Below are 22,388 nucleotides of genomic sequence, written 5' to 3'. Positions count from 1 at the left end.
AAAAGTGGATCGAGTTTGACAAATAATTCAAAAGCAACCTCTAGAACAAGAAATAGAATATTGCCAGTTCTTTTAGAAGCACCCTACATTGTGCTTCTCAATCAAAACACCCTCCTATCTTCCAATGTTAGCCACTTCCTTGACTTTTGTCAAGATTTGACTTCCTTATAATTTTAGCACCTATGTGTACATCTATAAACAGTATAGTTTATTTTTGCCTGTTTGGAGTGTCATATAAAAGGAATTATGGTATGTGAATTCTTTTGTGTCGTGTTTCTTTCTCTCAGCTTTATGTTTGTGAGATAAAATATGTAATTTGGGGGTCCGGCCCCATGGCTGAGTGGTTAAGTTCATGCGCTCTGCTTGGGCAGCCTGGGGTTGACCGGTTCGGATCCTGGGCACGGACCTACACACCACTCATCAAGCTATGCTGTGGTGGCATCCCACATAGAAGAACTAGAAGGACTTACAACTAGGATATACAACTATGTACTGGGGTTTTGGGGAGAAAAAAAAGCGGAAAGTTGGCAACAGACATTAGCTCAGGGCCAATCTTCCTCACCAAAAAGTGTACCTTAAAAAAAAAGTAATTTTGTATAGTTGTAGTTTGTTGATGTTTTAATTGCTTAATAGGATTCCACTGTGTGAATATACTACAAAAATTCTTTACATTGATGAAGCACCTTTTTTTCAAGCTGTGCTATTACAAAAATTGCACTGAATACTCCTGAACATGTAGCCTGGTGCACAAGTACCTGAGATTAAGGTATGTATTTTCAACTTTATTAGATAGTGTCAAATGCTTTTGCAAAGTAATTATACAAATTTACCCTCATCATCAGTGTATGAAACTTCTCATTTTGTTTGGCACATTTGGCACAACCTTCCCAGTGGTTGATATTATCAGACTTCATAATTTTTGCAAATTTGGAGTTTCTATATTGGTATTCCATTATGGTTTTCCATGATTGCTAATAATATTTAGCTCCTTTCCTTATGTTATTTGGCCATTTGTATTTGCTCTTTTGTGAAGAAAATAATAAATATTTTCTTGGTGGTTTGATTTTTATTCGTTTGCTGGAGTTATTTACATGTTCTGGATATGAGTCTTTTTTGTTGTATCATTTTCTTGCCCCATTGCCCTGGCTCAGCCTTCCAGTACTATGTCAAATATCAGTGGTGAGAGTGGACACCCTTATCTTGTTCCTGATCTTAGGGATATACTAGTCAATCTTTCACTATTCAGTATGAGGTTACCTGTAGCTGCTTATTATCAACTTTAGGATATTCCTCCCTAGTCTTAGTTTGCTAAGTGGTATGGTCTGAATGTTTGCGTGTTTCCAAAATTCATATGTTGAAATCCTAATCCTCGAAGATCATGATATTAGGATATTAGGGCCTTTGGGAGGTTATTAGGTTATGAGGGTAGAACCCACATGAATGGCATTACTGCCTTATAAAAGAGGCCCCAGAGAGCTCCCTTGCCCCTTCTACCATGTGAGAACACAGTGAGAAGGCACCAGCTATGAACCAGGATGAGGGCCCTCCCCCAACCATGTTGGTGCCTTGATCATGGGCTTCCCATGTGGGAAAAAATAAGAATAAGGACAAAAATTAATGAAGTAGAAAAAGTATAGAGCTCAACAATTTTGTCCTTTCAAAGGATCATCTTTTGCATGTGGATATCCAGTTGTCCTAGTGCCATTTGTTGAAAAGACTATTCTCTCCTCCATTGAATGGTCTTGGCACATTTGTCAAAAATCAATTTATTATAGATATATGGGTTTATTTCTGGACTTCTAATTCTATTCTATTGATCTATATGTCTACCCTTATGTCAGTACCACACTGTCTTGATTACTGTAGCTTTCTAGTAACTTTTGAGTTGGGAAATTTGAGTCTTCCAACTTTGTTCTTCTTTTTCAAGATTGTTATAGCTATTTTTGGTCCCTTGAATTTCCACATGAATTTTCAGGTAAGTTTGTCAGTTTATACAAAGAAGCCATCTGGGATTCACTGGGAATTGTGTTTAATCTGTAAATCAATTTGGAGAGTATTGCTCTCTTGACAATATTAAGTCTTCCAATCCATGAAGATGAGATGTCTTTCCATTTACTTAGAACTTTTAAAAAATTTCTTTCAACAATGATTTTTAGTTTTCAAGTATAAGTTTTGCACTTCTTTTTTTAAAGTTGTTCTTTTTGACACTACTAGAAATGGAATTATATTTTAAATTTTGTTTTTGCATTTTACATAACAAAACTGTAGAAATACAATTAATTTTTTATATTGATCTTGTATCCTGCAACATGCTGAACTTGTTGTTAGCTTTAATAGGTTTTTTAGTGGATTCCTTGGGATTTCCTATTTATAAGGTCATGTCATCTGTGAATGAAGATAGTTTTACTTCCTTTCCAATCTGGATTTTTTTTTCTTTGTAATGACTAAATATCTTGACTAGAATCCCTAGTATAATGTTGAAGATAAAAGAGAAATAGTAAGAGTGGACACCATTTTCTTATTCCTGATCTCAGGAGGAAAACATTCAGTCTTTCATCATTAAGTATAATGTTAGCTGTGGGTTTTGTTTGTTTTTCTTTGTTTGTAGATGCCCTTTATCAGATTAAGGAAGTTCCCTTCTATTCCTAGCTCACTGACTGTTTTTTTTATTGTGAAAGAGTATTATAATTTATCAACTGCTTTTTCTCAGTCTATTGAGATAATCATGTGGTTTTGGCTTTTATTCTATTGATATGGTGTAGTATGTTAACTAATTTTAGGATGATAAACCAACCTTGCATTCCTGGGATAAATCCCATTTGGTCATGGTATGTACTTCTTTCACATATTGCTGGAATCCGTTTGTTAATATTTTATGGGGGGTTTTGCATTTGTATTCATAAAAGATATCGGTCTGTAGTTTTCTCTTTTTAAATATTATCTTTGTTTAGTTTTGGTGACAGGGTAATTACTGGCCTAATAGAATTAGTTGGGAAGTATTCCGTTCTTATTTTTTGGAAGAGTTTGTAAAGAATTGGTATTAATTGATTTAAGTTACTGCTCAATAGGGTTTTCTGTCACTCATAGCTAAACTGAATCCTAACTCATATGATCTACTTACTTACCTTCCTGAGTACCTGTAACTTCATTCTAAAATGAACAAGCTTAAAAATAAGACCCAGGAGACTGTGTTTAGGTCTTCACACTTCTTAAGTAAAGCCCTTAGTGTCAGGACTTTGGAGCACTCTTATCCATTCTACCCTTTGGATTATAGGTTTGTTAGCAGCAGCAACTATCTGTAACCAAAATTTTGAAATAATGTTGTGCCTGGAGAAATATGCTTGATGCCAGGTTATCCTGTCATCTTCCCTCTCCACCAAGTCTTCACTTCCTTCATTCTTGACTAGCTCCTGGTTTAACTCAAGCCACTCCAGGATGTATCCAGAATGCTGATGATGTAGAACCAAGGTTTTTTCAGTCACAATTGAAGCACAAAGTGATGGATTCTGGGTTCAATAGTCCACATCTGGCTCTGTCACTTACAAGCTGAAAAATCCTGAGCAGGTTCCTTAAACTCTCTAAGCCTGTTTCCTCATCAGCAAAAAGGTAGTAATAATGCTTACATCATAAGATTTTTGCAAGAACTAAATTAGGTAAGATAGGTACCTATCACATAGTAGGTGCTCAATAAATTGTAGTCAGTAATAATAGTATTTGAAATAATAATAGTACCTGGACCTGCCCCAATTTTGACCAGTTTCTAGCCGGAAGAAGGTAGCAGGATTCACCAGAGGGGAATCTTCTCCATTCAAAGTGTTGTCTATCTGACAATAATGTCAATAAAGACAACAATTCTACCTCCAGGGATACTGAGCTACCTTATTTCCCTGGCTTTGCAGCTCAGTATTTAAAGTAAAGCAGACTTATTTTAGATGAACATTAATTGCCATACCACTCAACTTCCAAAAATAAGTTCCCAAAAGGAAAGGGTAACTTATAAAGAAAGTGGGAGGCAAATAACTGCTTGAACATCAAATACTTTTTACACCACCATATTTTTATTAATTAAGTGCAAATGGATCAAAAAATACCACGTGGATTAATTTCCTCTTAATACATAGAGGTCTAATAATTAAAGGACAGAGTCTTTGCAAAGTCCGTTTGTTGTCCTGCCAAAACCTAAACATTTGCAAAGTGGCGTGCAGTATCTGCATTCTCTAAAACACATCCATCTCACCCAACATTAATCTAGCCTTTTAGAAAGTGCTGTATCTCTGTGCCTTTTTTCTCCAAATGTGTAAAAAAGTTACTAAGACACAAATTTAAGTGAGGAAATAAGTATATTTGATAAAATGCTTTGAAATTCCAAATCAAAAAATAAACTTCTTAATAATATTTCACACAAAGACTATTAAGCACTTTCTGTGTGGCAGATCTCATGCTAAGCGATTTAAACACATATTTCAATCACTCCTCACAACATCCTTGAGAAACATGTGCTATGATTTTCTCTACTTTTAAGATGTAGAAAATGAGGCTTAGAGAGATTAGGTGCAATTTTAACAGCCAAGTCTTGAACCCAGGTCAGCAAAGCCTCAGCTCTTAATCACTACAGCCTCTACTAAATGTGATTGTTTCAGTTTGATAGAGAAGTTATTTTGAACCAACTTTCTTGTAGAAAGGCCCAGTGAGACTAGTTCTCATCTGTCTATGAAAATGCCTTTGGCTGCAGGCTAGTGTTCTTAATCAAAGCCATGCAGTTGTGGATGTGTGGCTTGGTGCCTCCCGCACTTCCTCGAGTTTTCTGACCTCTCCCCTACCCCTTGTACTTTCTAGGTCAAGTCAATGAATGGGAAATTTGCAAAAATCACCAAATTATTAAAAGACCTGGTTCATTTAACCATTTACAACATTTATAGCAATTCAAATTAGCTGGGATGGTTGTAGCAGCTTTTGGAGATTTTTGTGCAGTTTAGGTGACCGGCACAAAGATTTCGTTGAGTCTAGTTTGAGTTTTTCTGCAGCTGTTTTGTCACTGCCTTTCATAACGGATAGCTAAAGTTTAATGTATTCTAGATTTTTTAATACTTTGGATATATGACCTTTTAAATTGAGAATTACTTGTGTATTTCAAATTAGAAGTGTTGCACATATCTCAAATATCAAGGATTTCAGAACCAAGGTATAAGGATTTGCTCATCCAACATACTTTAAATTCAGTTCCTGATATTTTATAATTATTTTAATTCATAGGTTTTTTAACTGACTTGAGAAAATGAATATTTTGCATGTGCTTTAGGCAGTGTTAGGAACTGAAAAGTGTCTGAAGTCTTATTCTACTCATAATCTAACAATTTAGTCTGACACAGTTTCATGGATACCAGTAGAAGACACAAGACGCTTAGGTCAAAAGTGAAGGACAGTTTATTCTTCAAGGAAACAGCAGTAGCTAGAGTATCAGCATTTTTGTGCAGGTTGCTGAGTCCCAAGTCCCACAGAGTGATGGGTAGAGGGCCAGGTGATACCCACACGCACAGTGGGTTGCATTACAGGAGAAGAATTCTGAGCTTAGGGAACTCAAATCTTTTTAAATGGAAAGTAAACATTTCTGCCCTTTGCTTAGGAGGGGGACACTGTTTACTATACAAACACCCTTGAAAAGATAGTCCTGAACAAAGGACAGTCTTGTCTTGCTTACAAGATGCTTATCTAGCTTACAAGTTGTGCAGAAACATGAGAGACTCATGGAAAATTGTCTCCCAATAAGCAGTTGAAAAGCGCTCAATTTCTGAAATGTGAATCACACAAGAAAATGAGGTTCAACTGAGAAACCTAAGCTAAACTATATTAACTAAAAGAAAACTTTAAGAAATCTTCAGTGGCTGGTGAACTGTCTCATTCAACATAGATTGCTACACATTTTATGCTAGTAAACAGAAACAATTTTTTGGTGAATCAATAATACTGCAATTGGCAATTTGTCATGTTGGCCATTCTACTAGTTGAATTGATTTTTGGCAAATATACCTTTGTTTGAATTGGCCTGCTTCCTAGGCCCACATTCAAGGTCCTATTCCCTATTAGATCCCAGTCGCAACTAGCTGTAAGCTAAGGTGCTAACTGAAACGAGCATAGTTTTTTCCTTTCTCAAGAATGTCTGTATTTTAACAGAATTTGACAAATTGGCAAGTTTGAAAAACTGATAGAATGACTCTGGCAGAGTAACTAATCTATATTGTCAAATTTTCTAGCTCTTGGTGTATGCAAGAGGAGATATTTGGGCACTTGCTAGCTTCCAAAAATCTCACAAATCCTAACACAGGGGTTACAGTTTTTCAACTTGATTGTAGTCTCTAATGTATTGAATTTTCCACCTTGATCCAAAGGCCCCATTTGTTGTTATTTCTCTCCTTGCCCAGTTTAGCTTCCTCAGTTCACTATTATATAAATTCTCTTGCAAATTCTCTTATCTCCTTTACTTCTCTCTTCCTTTCTCCAAATGACCAGCACTAGAAAACCCCAAACATTTGCCTGCTTTGTGCCATGTCCTGCAGCTGAGCTTTGCTAGAGAAACGCAGCACCAGACAAATTGGTATGCCTATAAATTGACGAATGCCAGCCCCAAATGGGCACTTAATAACACTTGGCAGTATTACCAAAAATCATACATTTCTTTCCTAAAACTGCTTTCCCGTTGCCCACAAGAATATTTCACACTTTCTCCACTCTTCAAATTTCTTATGCCTCCTTCTCCCCCTTGAAAGGACTGTATTATGATTTTTGTGGACTTTGGGCACTTTTGCCTTCACGGGTCTCTATCTCTATTAAAAAAAATAAACCTAAAAGTTATGTTTTAGCACTGAGTTGATATAAAGACAAATATAATCCAAGCTTGATTCATTATTACATATTCATTGTTACTATACTTATTTTTTCTTTTGGTTTCAAAAGAAATTAAAATTAAAACATTTTCATGGCTCCCTAAAAGTATTGTGGGCCCCAGACTGTGACTGGGCACTGTGACTGACGATTATGTCTAATTGAGATGTCAGCTCTGCTCCCCAGCATCTCTTGATCTGATGACTTTGCTTTTTACTTTGTTTAGAAAATAGGTCAGAGATTCCTTATCTTGCCATGTAGAACTTGGGAGTGAAACCTGAGCAGGAGATGTGGAATAGGAGTCGTTTCTATACAGCAGGGTTTCTCAACCTTGGCACTATTGACAATATGAGGTGGATGATTCTTTCTTGTCAGGGACTGTCTTGTACATTGTAGGATGTTTAGTGCTATCCCTGGTTTCTATCCTCTAGATACCAGTAGCATCTCCCCCATCATGACAACCAAAAATGTCTTCAGACATTGCTAAATTTCCCCTGGGAGGCAAAATGGCCTCTAATTGAGAACCACTGTATTCAGGTATAAGTTGAAGCCATGGCAGGATGAGTTCTCATTGGGGAAGTATTTAGAATAAGAAGAGAAGAAGATAATAGTGAACCTCAGCATGTGAGGGACTAGCAAAAGAAAAGAAACCGTCAGAGAATACTGCCCTGCTTGTAACCTGGGGTAGACCTGGAGGGTCTAGTTAGAAAGATTCAAGTGTCTACAACCTCTTAGTGGAATAGCCAGGCAAGAGTGTTGTAGAACCACCTACCCGGGCCATCTCAAAGATGGGAAAGTTCCCCACCATCAAGATGATTCGATGCATTTCTGTCTAAAATGAAGACTTGACATGGACAACCTCTGGGAAATTTGCCTAAGTCCCTGAGGTTCTGTGAAACAGTTCTCCTCGTTCTAAATAGGGGCCAAATACTACAAAGCCATAGACCTTCTTGATCTTTTTAACTGAAGGTCAGATCTGAACCTCTGTGGGGCAGGCATGCAGAGTTGTGGCAGATGCACCATTCCTTGTCAAATCCTGTTTCTTCACAAGTGTTGTTCCCCAATAAACCTTTTGCCCTCTTCACTTCATTTCAGCATCTGCTTCTCAGAGAATCCAACTAACACAGGAGTATAGTTTATTTGTTCTTTCCACAATATGGAAAATATATAAAGTGTATATTATCCTCAATTCTCACATCAGTTTTGGTCTATGATCCTGTTTATATCCACGAACATATGCTAAAGAGAATGCATACAGAATGCAGCATTTTATTTAACACTCGTAGCACAAGTATGCTTTCAAAAGGGGGAAGTGTAGCCCTTCATTTCCATATTTTAATACTCAGCATGTTATTTTTTTTCTCACATGAAGGGTGTTTAACCTCACTTCTGTTTGATTCTCCTCATGAGATGACTAAACTCGCTGCTGACATTCAAAGAAGACTGTGTTTGCAGTGGGTGAACCAGATCCCGTGGTGCCTCAAGTGTCTCAACGCTCGTTCACTTGAGTAAGGGTAATTTATGAGTGGTGCCACAAACAGGATTGTCTGTGCTTGCTATGCTCAGATGTGCCCCTATACACTGTGGACAGGGTGGACTCATGAAGCCCATCTGTGGCCAGAGCCGAAAACTGACCAGGATCACAGCAGTACAGTGTACTCTACTAGGTTTTGCATAGCCAAAATAGTCTTTCAACATGCTCACTTTAAATCCTTGAAATACCTGGGAATCCTGTGGTTACTATTCTTATAGTTACAAATACTAACAAATAAGCTAATCAAAGGGTGCTCCGTCTGGTAAACTGTCTGCCTTGGATTTCATTGGCGTTTGTTGAAATACTGTTTCAAATGTGTAGTAGACAGAATTCTACCCCATATTATGATGTTAAGATGGCCCCCATGTTCACACTCTGTATAATTCCCTCCCCTTGAGTGCAAGCAGAACTGGTGACTTGCTTCTAATCAACAGAATATAGCAAAGATGATGAGATCACTCTCCTGTGATTACCTTACAATTTATGCAGAAGCCTCTGAGCAGACTTGCTCTCCACTCTCCTGATGGCCTTGAAGAAGAAAACTGCCATGAGTTCTACAGCCACAAAGAAATGAATCTTTCCAACAACCTAAGGGAACTTGGAAGCATATCCTTCTCCAGTCAAGTCTCTGATGAGAACACAACCTGGCTGATACTTTTTTTTTTTCCCAAGGAAGATTAGCCCTGAGCTAACTACTACCAGTCCTCCTCTTTTTGCTGAGGAAGCCTGGCCCTGAGCTAACATCTGTGCCCATCTTCCTCTACTTTATACATGGGACGTCTACCACAGCATGGCATGCCAAGTGGTGCCATGTCCGCACCTGGGATCCGAACTGGTGAACTCGGGGCTGCAGAGAAGTGGAACATGCAAACTTAACCGCTGCGCCACCGGGCCGGCCCCCTGGTTGACACTTTGATTGTAGCTTTCTGAGACCTTGGACAGAGGACCCAAATAAGTGGTGACCTGATTCCTGACTTATGGAAGCTGTAAGATAATAAATGCATATTGTTTTGTGCTTCTAAATTCCTGGTAATTTGTTCCACAGCAATTGAAAAATAATACAAACTATTAATTTTAAATTATTCTTGCTTTTTTCTTTCCTATCTCTGTCAGTGTTCATTGGAGGTTGTAAATCTCATTTTTTGTTTGTTTCAGAGTAAGACTTTAACATTTTTATGGAAAGTCATAGTATTTTAATACTTTTCTTCTCAAACTAGTAAGAAAGACTGCAAAATATTCAAACCCTTTACTATCATGAAACTGTGTTTTAGCAAGTTCAGAAGGTGATTAATCAGAATAAAGTTGGCCTTATTCGTATTTCACACTGACATAAAGTTTGGCTTTTATCTCCTAAATGTCTCATTTATATTCAATGATGAAAAACAAAATAAAAAAAATCTAAACAATATAAAACAGACTTTGGCCAATGGCTGACTTAAGTCCAAGCCATCAAACATCTGGGTAGTATATTTTCACTGAATTGCCTATTAAATTATTTCTTAAAGGAAGAAAGGACAATTTAAACATTTCAAACATTTGAAATGACTGTACTACTGATTGTTATGTAAGTAGCTAAGCTGGGTGTTTTAGTGATACAAAGAAGAAAATCAACTGTCAGAGAAATGTTTTTGTGCTGGCTTCACGGTTTATATCTCTCAGGGAAAGGCTAGCATAAGTTATTTTATACACCGAATCATTTTCTAGAGTGGCCTTTTAGAATATTTATTTTATTATTCTGGATAATGTGTAATAAACACATTTCAATATTCGTTTACATAATGTAAAGCCTTCCTTGTCTGTTATTTGAAAGGAAAATTAGTATCCAAATTTCATTTGAAAAAGCGAGTACGATCTTTCAGCAAGTAGTTGAAAGGGACATGATGGATAGTGTAGGTCAAACTAAAGAGGTTTGATATGAATTATAAATGTTCTGTGATATCTTTATAAGTCTATAAGAGTGACTATCTTAATCTCCTTAGTCTGCCTTTTTTCTTTATTTTTTATAGAAAGTAGATGGCTCACTATATTTACTTAGAAAAAGTATCTCAACATGCCTGTAATTGTAAAATTCCTGGGGAGTGAGTTAGTGGGTATCAGTTAACATCATCTTTTTATAGCACTTGATATGCATCCTTCCTTATCAAGGGAAGCATATATGCTTTAGAAAATTTTCTTTAAATGAGTGAAATTGCAGAGCAAAGAAAATATTGCATCGAAGAATGGCTTAGAATACAAACTATTTTAGAAAAACTTTAAAGTGGTAGAGTGGGGGAAACTGATATGAGGAGGAAATGCTGCTACATGGTGAAGATCTCTAACGGGTCACCAAACCTGAGAGAGAGGTTTGAAGATTTTGGAGAGAATTCGGAAGAGAGAAGACATTAAAGCAAGAGAAGATGGTACATATGACTTTTTTAAAGCTCAAAGAATTGTGGGGTTTTTTTTTACTGGAGAAGAAATTAACAAACTGTTTATAGCATGTAGGTAAAAATGTCAACTATATCCTCCCTTTCATACAGTCTAGGAATTCCTTCAAAGATTATTTTAGAGTTAAACATACTTCAATAAATACATGTCATAATTTGTGGCCATCTAGAACTTTTGAACACCTAAGTTTGGGGAATGACCCACCTTATGAGTTCTGTTTTCCCAACCTAGAAGCCGGAAACTCACTCTCCCAGGCTTCCTTGAAAGTAGGATATCAACACCTGTCTTAGACTCAGACAATGAACTGCACTACATAGGATTTCAGCTTAAAAGAGACAACCATAAGGAAGCAGACATGGTAGAAACCATTCTCTGAAGAAAATGATGGCAGAGGCAATGGCTTTCAGGGACAATGATGGCAGCAGCTCAGCATCCATTGCCCAGGATCAATGGGGCAATTTGTGGTGTCTGCGCCGGTGGCAGCAACAGTGGAGCCCTTTCTAGAGCCATTCTGAAGCGCCATTTGAATGTTGTTCCTGCCTATGTATCTTCCAACCTGTATCTCTGGTCGTCTCAGGGGGTCTATTGAGATATCGCATATTTGTTAGATGTAAGTTTTCTGCTTAACCAGCTATAATGAGTTCTAATGTTTGCAACCAAGAAATCTGATTGGTATGGATCCCTTTCCAAACAACAGCTATGAAACTCTAGGTGCAAGAGACTTGTCCACAGGGAGCCTTTCTAAAACTGTTGCAATTTTACTTAATCCAGAATCAGAAGAAATAGCACTCTGTGGAAGTTCTTTGCAACTTAATAATTTACTGAAAAATTAGGAAATTAAAAGACCTACAAATGAGTACACCAGGATAAGATAGGGGGAATGCTAAATTTTGTTCTCCTAGATGTAGGAAAATCTATTTTTAAAAATAATCACATGTAATCCAGTGGGAGGAAGAAGTGGTAGAGGTATAAATGAAACTAGAATTGTAGGATGTTGATAATTGCTGAATCTGGGCAATGAGTATTCTATTTACTTTGTTTGAAATTTTTCTTAAAAAAGTTTAAATTAAAAAAAATCACATTCTAGTGAGTTAACGTTAGTTAGGAAAAAAATATGCTTCCTTATTTATCTTTAAAAATGAAGAGAAGCAAAATTAAACATTGTTTAGAAATTTGTATATCAATGTTTGCCAAGCAATAGAACTAAGTCGGAAAAATTTGTGAAATTAAGAGATGAAGACAGACTTTTAGTGTATGTGTCTACTTTTTAGGCCGTTTTTGACCTAGGTTTCCCAGGAATTGCTCATTCCGTCAGTCCACAAATGTTTTTATTAGTACCTGCTACACGTTGACATTGGTTCTAGGTACTTGGGATATATCAGGAAATAAAACAAAAATCTTTGCCCTTGCCTAAAGTTTGTCCTCCGAAAACTTTGGGAATGTATTACATACCCAGGTATGTATTACAAATAATACATGAAGTTTCTGTATTACATAAAACCTTGATCAAAGTTTTTTATACATATCTCCAGTCTATAAGCCTAATTATCTAATATTTAAATTTTAAAATTGTCTCCTGTTTCTACGGTTTAGAACCGTAAGAGTTTATAGCTGAAAAGGAGCTTAGATTTCATAAAGTACTGCTCCTCATTTTATTATAATTGATATAATACTTTGGCTTTGTAGAGCCTTTTATAAGTTACAACATGCCTTCCTGAGACTCAGAGAGGATAAGGGACTTGCCAAGTTTATCCTGCCTGTTAGTAGCTGAACAAAGACCTCCCAGTTGGCATGTTGGTACTCTTTCTGCTATACCAAACTTTGCTTAAATGCGGTGGTTGTAGTTGACTGGAAACACTTTAACCGAAAAATCCTACTATTTCTGCATCCTGAGCTTGTCTCTTCCTCTTGACTCCGTTGCTCTCTGTCCTCCTTCTTTCTTCTCCCTCATTGGCTCTAACCCAATCCTACAAATGACTAAGATATGCCTTTCTCTTTGACACTGACATGCTCATATGCTGCCATTCCTTAACCATTGTTCAGTTAGGCTCTCCTAGTTCAGAGCGTTTAATCTTCTTTAATAACACCCTCTTTTCATTATCTTAAATAATTTGTCAAGACATTTTCGTCCATCTTCCAGTTATCTACATGTTTCAGATGTCTAGGTACCCAATAATGAACAAAGAATGGGGATCCTGACAATTCTACTGTTGTATTGAATGACTTTCAGATTCTCTCTTACTTCTTAGTTCCATAGAGTATGTCTCCATCTCATGCAGCCCAAAAGGGAATTCTGTTTCTGTCTTCACTGTGTTATACATACTCATGGGTATATGTTAATCACATCACTAGCGTCTAAGATCCCTCAGAAAATATTGGAGGTTCAGGCCACATCAAAAGTGCTTCCAACTACCAAGTTGTAACATAATCTACCTTCTCTGTTATTGGTTAGTGGCCTAACATCTCTCTCTCTTTCTTTCTCCTCACTCTCTCTCTCTCTCAGGATGAAATGTTCAGGGTATCTATTGCTGTGTAAGAAACCACACCAAAATATAGTAGCTTAAAATAATTTATTATTATCTCTCATGGGCCTGTGAGTCAACTGAACTTAGCTAGGTGATTTTGGGTTCTCTCAGGTGGTTGCAGTCAGATGGCACCTGGAGTCATCTGAAGGTTCAGCTGGGCAGGATGTCCAAGATGGCTTCTTTAGTCACATGTCTGGCTCATCAGCTGGGATGCCTAGCATTTCTCTCTCCACACAGCCTCTTCAGGTGGCTGCTTGAGCTTCCTCAAAGCATAGTGGCCTCAGAGTAGTCAGACTTCTTACATGGCAGCTGACATCTTCCTGGGCGAGTGTTCCGAAAGACCCAAGTGGAAGCTACAAGGCTTTTTTTGACTTCAAAAGGAAGGGTCTACACAAAGGTGTGAACACCAGGAGATATGGTTCATTGTGGGGAGATTTTGGTGACTAGCTACCACATGAAGGGAAGTGGAATCTGCAGCTAAAAGTCAAGTTAGCTCTTAGCCCACCTGGCTGGCAAGACTCTTATTTTTTAAACAAATATAATTGCCTAAAATATAGCCCTCATTTTTTGGTTAAGCATAGCAGACCCAGAGTTCCTTTTAATTAAACAAAAAGGAAAAAGAAAAACTTTGAACTGAGATGACTTTCATCTCTTTAAACTGTATTTAATCTTCCATTTATTGGAGCATGTGATAATAGCCCAGCCTTTGTTCTGTCGATGGCTGGCGGCAGACTTGCCACCATTCTAGAACTGACAAGCCAAAACAGGTGAGCCCATCTTGCTTGATTTACCTTGGTAGGAGCGATGACTGTCCAGCTCCAGGCTGACTACCTGCTCCCCTTCACACACACAGGCTCACCCACAGCCTGAAGCATACCCTGTATCCTTTCAGAACTGGCGTATTGAACACGTGCGGAAAGACATCCAAACGCTTTTTTTTCCAATGAGAGAGACATTTTATGAAGTCTTTGGCAGCATGCTGGCTGGCAAAGTCACTTGGCTGGCATGCTCCTCCTGCATAGAGTTATGGCACTGCCACCTCTACTCTGGAGAGTTTCGAAATTTCAATTTGCACACCCTGTAAGATGTGAGTCATTCAGCTCGCAGAGGAGGAGGACGAGGAGGAGGCGGCCATCTGCTAGTCATGAGCAGATGACAAATACCCTGTACTGCGAATTTCCATCCTCATTTCACAATATTTAAGTAAACACATTTTGTAACCACTTTTTTCAGAGTTCCTTAGTGCTTAAAATGGAATTTTTTTTTGGTAAACAATATATAAAAGCCACCTTCTCTCCTCTAAACAATTATATTACCAAAGCGACACTGAAGGCAACCACTGCAAAGTGTTGTCTGTTGAATGACCAGAGAAAAAAGGATACACATCTGAATTGAATGGTTAAGCCCCATGTCATTTCAGACCCACTGGGCTAAGTTTCCAGGGCTGTGAGCTCCATCATGCACAGCTCCACGGTGACCTCTACTGTCTGTCTGTAAGAATCCCTGAAATATCTCCCATCAAAGACAAAGAGTTTCCAAATAGCATCTATTTAACATTTCTGTGTGCTATCTTATGGGGAGGAAGGAAATTGAAGAAGGAAAAGGTAGCTGCTCTATCCTTAAATTATGAGACAGATTACACCCATAAAATAACTGGGGACGAATGCAAGATCTAATTTTGTGCTAGCTTCAAGCTGTGCAACATGGCTCAAAGTGGAATTTTGCATTTCTTCCCCACCTTTATCTGAAGAAGCTAACAATAACAGCAAAAAATAGTAAAATAGAAATAGGAAATTAAGATTATGGAGAAAAGCGAGTGCAAATGTACTAAACATAAAGGTCAATGTCTGAAAAAGTTTCAAATTTGGCTCTGGGCATCCTAAAAGCGAGAAGAGATAAAAGAAGTAGGATGGATTGCCCAGACCTTGCTATCATGAAGAAGAAAGACTATCATTCCTCAAGTGGAATCACTTTTCTCGGTGTTAAATTCTGAGATAAATTCCCATGGGGTTTTGTGGCATATCCCAGTGGTACAAGGGCTGGCATGCTCCTTAGAGTTTGTACTGCTGCTGCAGGAGCAGAGTTAGTAGGGCTGTTTCTTTGAACTTTTATGAGAAAAAAGGGGTGTGCCATTGAGAAAATGAAATATATCCTGCTGACAAGCAGAGAAAGTGAGAAACGGACCTGCTGGCAGCCAGAGCCATGATGTTCTCAACCAACATAAACAGTGCCGGGACAAGGCCATTCCATGGTCATATTTGGAACCAGATAAAGATAAAGATACTCGACAATCATAAAAATGACTAAACATCCTCCTTCTCTGACTAACCTGAGTGACTGCTATTCCTTTACCAATGGCAACCTCAGCCTTGTTTGTTCTATATGAAATTATTGAGACGCCAAAACACTGAATCGCCCCTGCTTTTTGAAAGCGTCTGATCCAAAATGGCCCCTGCTTCCCTAATTCCTCCTGGGAATCACTCTGAGTAAGCCCAGTCCCAATAAGAGCCCCCTGTGGAATAGCCCTTTCCAAGATGCCCTGGGGATTCCTCCAGTACATGTTCTCTTTTGCTGCAATTAGCTCAACAATGACTAGCGTGTTCCCGAAGGTCTTCGGTTGGTGGGCTTTAACAGCATTGAGTAACTAGACAGTGAAGGTGATTCTAAGACAGCCTAAACTAATATGAGCAAGTCAGGATTTCTGTTCTCTGTCCTGTACAAGGCCAGAGTACAGAGTGCCTAATGGAGGAGAGGAATGGCTTTCCCCTTAGACAACCTCCTCTAAACGTTCCTTTGCATGTCCAGGCTTTCAATCTGAGATCACTTGCAGATAGTTGAAGATCATACTCTCTGGAGGTCTGGGAGAATGAACTGGTATTCTGTTCCTGGTTGAAAGCAGATCCATGTGCTTTGGGTAATCTCTGACGAATCCCTGATCTATAAGAATGTTTCTCCATTTAACAGATACTGTCATTTTTCTGCCCAGAGCCCTCTTATTCCTTCTGGTTTTTCTATGAACTCCTCTCTCAACTTTAGTATCCTTTGGCTTCTAACAGCCCATACCAACCCCGAAGCCACCCCTCAGACACAGAGAACTGGTAATGCCTGGGAGTTTACATTCACCATCATCCTCTACCCCAGGGCCCTTGGCCATTGACTGACTGGCTGGAACAGAAAAGCCCAACTGCCCTCAAGTTGTATCGACTCTCAGATGTAATTTGCTCTCCAGAGCTCCCCGCAGGATCAGGCTGAGGCTGGGAATTTGCCTTGCTATTTTCTTTTTGATCCCTGTTTTACTTCCACACTACCTTACTGGTCTCCCCTGGGGGTGCTTCCTAATAAATCACTTGCACAGGATCCTCAGCTCAGGCTCTGTTCCTGCAGAACACAACCTATGACACTCTCCTAGGCCTCACTATATCCCTACAAGGTAGCAATTATATCATAATTTTTCAGATGAAGAAAGAAAGACTCAGAGAGGTTATAAGACCTGCCCAAGGTTACACAGCTGGTTAGCAGTGGACTAGACCTAAAATCCTCATCTTTACGACCTACAGGGTTAGGATGCCACTTTTTTACTATGCCTCATTGCCTCTCCTTTTGGGTCCTGTATCTGGCCTTATCTCCTGTCTCTGGGTCCAGAGGGAAGGTTCTGATGCAGCCCTGTAGGTGGCCTTGTCTCCCATCTGTGGGTATGCAGAAGGAAGGTTCTGATGCTCGGGGCAGAAAGCAAAGACTCCATGTCCTCTGCCAAGCATCTGATGTGTAATTGAATGTTTATGCTGTCATCTGGGGCGTGGTTTTCCTGTCCACAGTATGTGAACATTCCTTCCCCCTGAGCTCTGGTAAGATCACCTCCGCTGTTTGTGGTAGGTAATCCTCTCCTACTCACAATCTACCACTTCTTGCAGCCTTCATGAGACAAACGTTGAAGTCACAGTCCTGGGAGAATGCATGACTTCTATTAACACCATCACACACAATGGTCACTACTGAGTCCTGGATGGCCCTTCCTATTTGTCACCCCAGAAAAATGGGAGTCATGGGGCCAGCCTGGTTGCATAGTGGTTAAGTCTGTGCACTCTGTTTTGGTGGTCCATGGTTCACTGGTTCGGATCCCGGGTGTGGACCTATGCACCGCTTATCATGCCACACTGTGTCAGGCATCCCACATATAAAATAGAGTAAGATGGGCACGGATGTTAGCTCAGGGCCAGTCTTCCTCAGCAAAAATAGGAGGATTGGTGGCAGATGTTAGCTCAGGTCTAATCTTCCTCAAAAAAAAATTAAAAACAAAAAAGGGAGTCATCCTTGAGAACACCCCCAAGCACAGTGGCTTTCATTGTGAGGCTATCTTTTCAAATCAGGGTTTACATGTGGAAGGAATACTACTTACTACCCCAAAACTACTCACTGCTGAGGTCACTCCTAGTCTTGGATTTCCTCTCACCTCTCAGACAGTACTGAAGGTAAGGGGTGAGGGATGGCAGCATTTGCCTCCCGAGACATTCCATTGCCAACATCACCCAGGAGGGTCAGCTGTTGGTGGAAGGAGGGAAGCAGGAACGTTCACATAATCTCAGGGCTAGAGGGAGCTTCAGCCACAGTGAATCCTATTCTGATGCATGAGCAGGCGTCCCCTTAGCAGCAGACCAGCCATGGGGCTGCATGACTATGACCAAACCTTCACTGGAAATGAAGCTGGCTGGCTAGGGAGCTTCACAGGGAGATTTTCCTCTCTCTGTACAAAAAGTCCCCTTCACCAACCATTGGGTCAAGTCTGAGGAAGCAGGAAGGTAATAGAACACTGTGTGAGTGTGTGTGCGTGTGTGCGTGTGTGTGTGTGTGCCCTCACACACACTAGGACAGGATGGGTTGGAAAACATAAATGAGGGTGTGATGCATTTCCACTTCCCTGGGCCTTAATCTTAACCACCACACTTTATTACCTCTCCAGGATTTTCATCAAAAGAGCTTATGTCTCTGTCTACATAAGGATTCAGGGTTGGTCTTATTGAGAGGCAGAAGAGTAAGCATTTTGGGTAGTGTAATTTGAGAGGTATCATGATCTGCACCAGTGCCTGAAATTTCATCATTAGCTTCAATCTTTCAGGTTAAGCTTTTGCTCCCAGAAAGCTCTGATTAACACGAGGAGGGCAACATACAAACCCACAATCATTGACACCTCAGAGCTCTATGAGAATTCGTTTACCAGGTTAGTAAACACAAAGCCAGAGCCAGAGAAATCATAGTTATTCAAGTCTGGGAGTAGAAGGAGGTTTGTGTTTTGGGGAATAGCCTGATCATAAAGTGGGGGTGAGCAGCATCAGAAGTCAAGGGTTAGATGGAGGGCAGAGGGCAACACCATCAGACTTGTTACATGGTGGGACTCTTATAGCACCTCTTCTTCAGGCAACAACTGTATAGCCATGAAAAGTTTAAGAAAATGTCCTGTGGCCAAAGATGTAAAACAAGACTTGGAATCATATGCCAGGGAACCCCAGTTGCCCTCTTAGAAGCAACAGGAGCATCTCCCCATCTCACCCAAGCCTCTCTTTCCCCCAGGAGTCCTTGGCTGGATCTCAAGGCCTGAACCACAGAAAGAGCTTTCTGTGCAGCACAAGGCCAAGCCAAGACCATCCAGTCACTGTCCACCCAGCACTCTCCAAATTCATCAGCCCTCATACCTCTTCTTTTTAGCTCTGAATGTAAAAGGCCAACCTCTGGATTTAGCCCAAATTCACTGGCATAAAAAATTAGATCTGAGGTCCATGGCTTAGACTCAACCTCGACAGACAAGCAACGTTCATGGATAAAGCAGTCTCTAGTCCTATCTGTTATCTTTATCACTCTCTGAAAATTGAAAATAGGAGATGATTTGGCTCTCGGTCCTGGAAAGTAAGCTTCGGTGAGTCCCTAAAGCATTAAACATGAGGTGGAGGCGAAAGGGGAGAAGGAGGGAGCAGTCTGTAGAGACTTACTTCTTCATCACCCTAAGAAGCACGTGAAGAAAACGAATCTTTGCTAATGTAGACAACAAGGGATTCAAGAATTTGGGTTAGGTGACACAGGATTAGGGAGCCCAAGGGAAGGGGATGTGTGTGTGTGTGTGCACGCGCATGCACGTGTGTACATGCTGGAAAGAGCACTGCAGTATCAGTCAGAAAATCTACCATGACTGGCCATGTAGAATTGATCTGGTCATTTCGCCTTTCTGGTCTCAGTTTCCACGGTCTTAACAAGGAGATAATACCTGCCCCATCAGTCTCAACATTAAGTGGAATAACTCCCCTGAAGGCTTGAAACATACTGGTGTTTCCATAAATAAATGTAAGGCGATATTACCAGGAAATCCCTGGAAATAAGTGACTAATTGGCTAAATAAAAAGAAACTCCAAATAATTAAAAGCAATTTAATTCCATTGCAACAGGTAGTAATATAAACAACAAATATTTACTGGGCACTTACTATGTGCCAGGCATTTTTGCTAAGTGCTGTATAGACATTACCTTATTTAATATGTATTCACGACAAACCAATGAGATAAAAACTATTATCATCCCCATGTTACATATTAAGAAACTGAGGCATAGAGAGATTAAATAATGTGTCCAATATCTCACAGCTGACAAGTAGTAGAATCAGGATGTGAACTGATGCTTCCAGACCAGGAACTATTTCTTCACAGATCCTTACACCATCTTCAGTATTATATGAGTAGAGCACAAGCTAATAACAACAAAAACGATTATCATTTTTACATGGTACTATGTAGTGCTAGGCATTTCATTTATTTTCTCATTTACATGCTAGCAAAACAGGTTAGCATAGCAAAGTGCACAATTCTAGGGGTTTGTATCTGGCTCTGCCACTTACTAACGATATGATCTTGGGCAAGTTAATTAATCTGTACCTCTGTTTCCTAAACTACGAAATGAAGATAATATTGGTACCTACTTCCTATGGTTATAATGAATTAAATGAGTTAATATTCGTAAAGCCCTTAAGATAGTGCCTGGAAAGTAGTCAATGCTATCTGTGTTTGGTAAATAAACAAACAAGCACTCAATACATAACTGAGAATTATAGTGTGGTGAGCTCATATCCATATGTTGCTTTCTACATTCTCTAAAAAGGAGTGTATGTGGAGCTGATTACAGGCAGCTGCACAGGTCATGGGTTGGCTAGAAGCTCAGCTTCACAATTCCTGTCTCTTCCCTCCTCACAGACTGGGCAGTGGCCTCTGCTTGTTTGTCCCCTCCAGGGCCATGGACCCGGAGACAGCTGCCATTCTCTCTCCTGTTCTCCAAACTGTGCAAAATCGCCACTGTCAGCTCAACCTTTGTCTCAGGGGCTGCCTTATTCCTGCGGCATCCACCTCTGTTCTGAATCAGGAGCTGTAACAAGCCCCATTTATAGGCCCCTTTGAGAAAGAGCCCATGGCAGGCTGAAGAGGCAGCAAAGTAGGTGTGTTGAAAATGACTGTGGCATTGTCTTCAACCAGCTAGGGCTCAGGAAAGGGCAAAAGAAAATAAATCACAAAGGATGCTACCACCAGACAGGGGCAACTAGGGGATGGTCAGGGAAATGAGAAACCAAGGAAGATAGGAGGTACCACCAAAGGGATAAGTGCCCAGAGGAGAACCACTCCCAAATGTCTCCTAAACTCTCTCCTGTACATACACACACATCACTCCTTTATATGGAGGTCTCTGTTAAGTCCCCAAGTCTCCCCAGAACAGAGGGAACACCTAGATTCTCTGGAGAATCATCGGCTGAGGCCATGTCCACATCAGGGTTTGCCAAGAACATTCCCACAAAGCACAGCTCTCAAAAGCCTCTTCCAGTTCAAGTTTCCCAACACACCCATTGCGGAGGTAATGGAAAGGAAAGGAAAGATTCCAACAAAATATCGTTTAAAAGAAAATTTTACCTATACACACACACACACACACACACACGCATACACACCCTGTCACCACCAAAACTCAACTGAAAGCACAGATGGGAGCCTTTAGAAAGATACTTCTCCCACTGCTGACCCTTGCCACTGCCCCTTCAAATGAGCTCTGGTGAATTTAACTTCCATCTCCCTACCGAGAACTCTGTCCTTGAGCTTTAGACCCCAGCACTCAGCGGGAGCCTTCCTGCTGCCCAGGGAGTGCCCTCCATCCTGAAACTGCTGTCCCTGAACTGTTCCTGCCCCAGAACTTTCCATCATACCCAGCCTTGGTCAGGTGCCCCAGTCTATCGCACTGTGCCCCATCCTCTCTCAGCCAGGCCCTTCCTGCTCCATAAGATGATGATTAATTACTAAATGAAACAGTTTAGGGAAAATTTGATACAGCCTTTTTGGGTTTCCCTTCCAGAGGCCCTGCATTGAAAAGTGGAGCCTCTGGAGACGCCATCACTTCGTCTCAAGGGATAACTGGGCTGGATTTCTGCTATCCCTCATGTGTTGCTGGCATCCCAGTTTCAGGCCCTGTTCACATACAGACCCATGTTTGCTCCCTGAGGACAGGGACTAGGTACAGCTTTAGTATCTTTTGTAATTTGTTTTCTTTTGGTTTCTCCTAAGGCTGGGCTTCCAAAGGGTATGTTCCTTCTTGATACTCTAATAGCATGAATTGGCTTGTCTGTTGTTTGTCTTTCATATAAAGATAGAAGTAGCATATCATATAGTCAGAGAATGAACTGTGTACTCTTCTTCCATCTATTATAACTGGTGGTAATAGAAAGGCTTCTTTCCATCCTACTCAGCTTTGAATCTTGTCCTGAACACTAACTACCTAAGTGACTTTGCTTCTATAAATTTCAGTTTCCTCATTCATTAAATGGGAATTTAAAATACCCACATTATTGGATGAGTGAGGATTAAATAGGTACCTGCCACACAATAGGTGCTCAATAAATATTTGGCATATCCTCAAGCTTTAATGTGATGCTTGTTGACATTCCATAGTGCTTGATACATAAGGAATCTAGTGATGGCTATGAAGGTTTGTTGGACGCCCACCAAAGT

The 22,388-nt window shown here is 40.0% G+C and overlaps 1 long non-coding RNA gene across 2 annotated transcripts in view; it reads left to right on the top strand.

Moving 5' to 3' along the window:
- LOC138921844 (uncharacterized) overlaps window positions 1-22,388 on the top strand; it is a 120,804-nt gene that overhangs the window by 83,471 nt on the left and 14,945 nt on the right. The gene's annotated exons all lie outside the window — the stretch shown is intronic.

Source organism: Equus caballus, chromosome X, assembly GCF_041296265.1.
Source record: "Equus caballus isolate H_3958 breed thoroughbred chromosome X, TB-T2T, whole genome shotgun sequence".
Taxonomy (NCBI): domain Eukaryota; kingdom Metazoa; phylum Chordata; class Mammalia; order Perissodactyla; family Equidae; genus Equus; species Equus caballus.
Note: the sequence above shows the minus strand (reverse complement) of the source record. Positions and strands in the feature narration are given on the sequence as shown.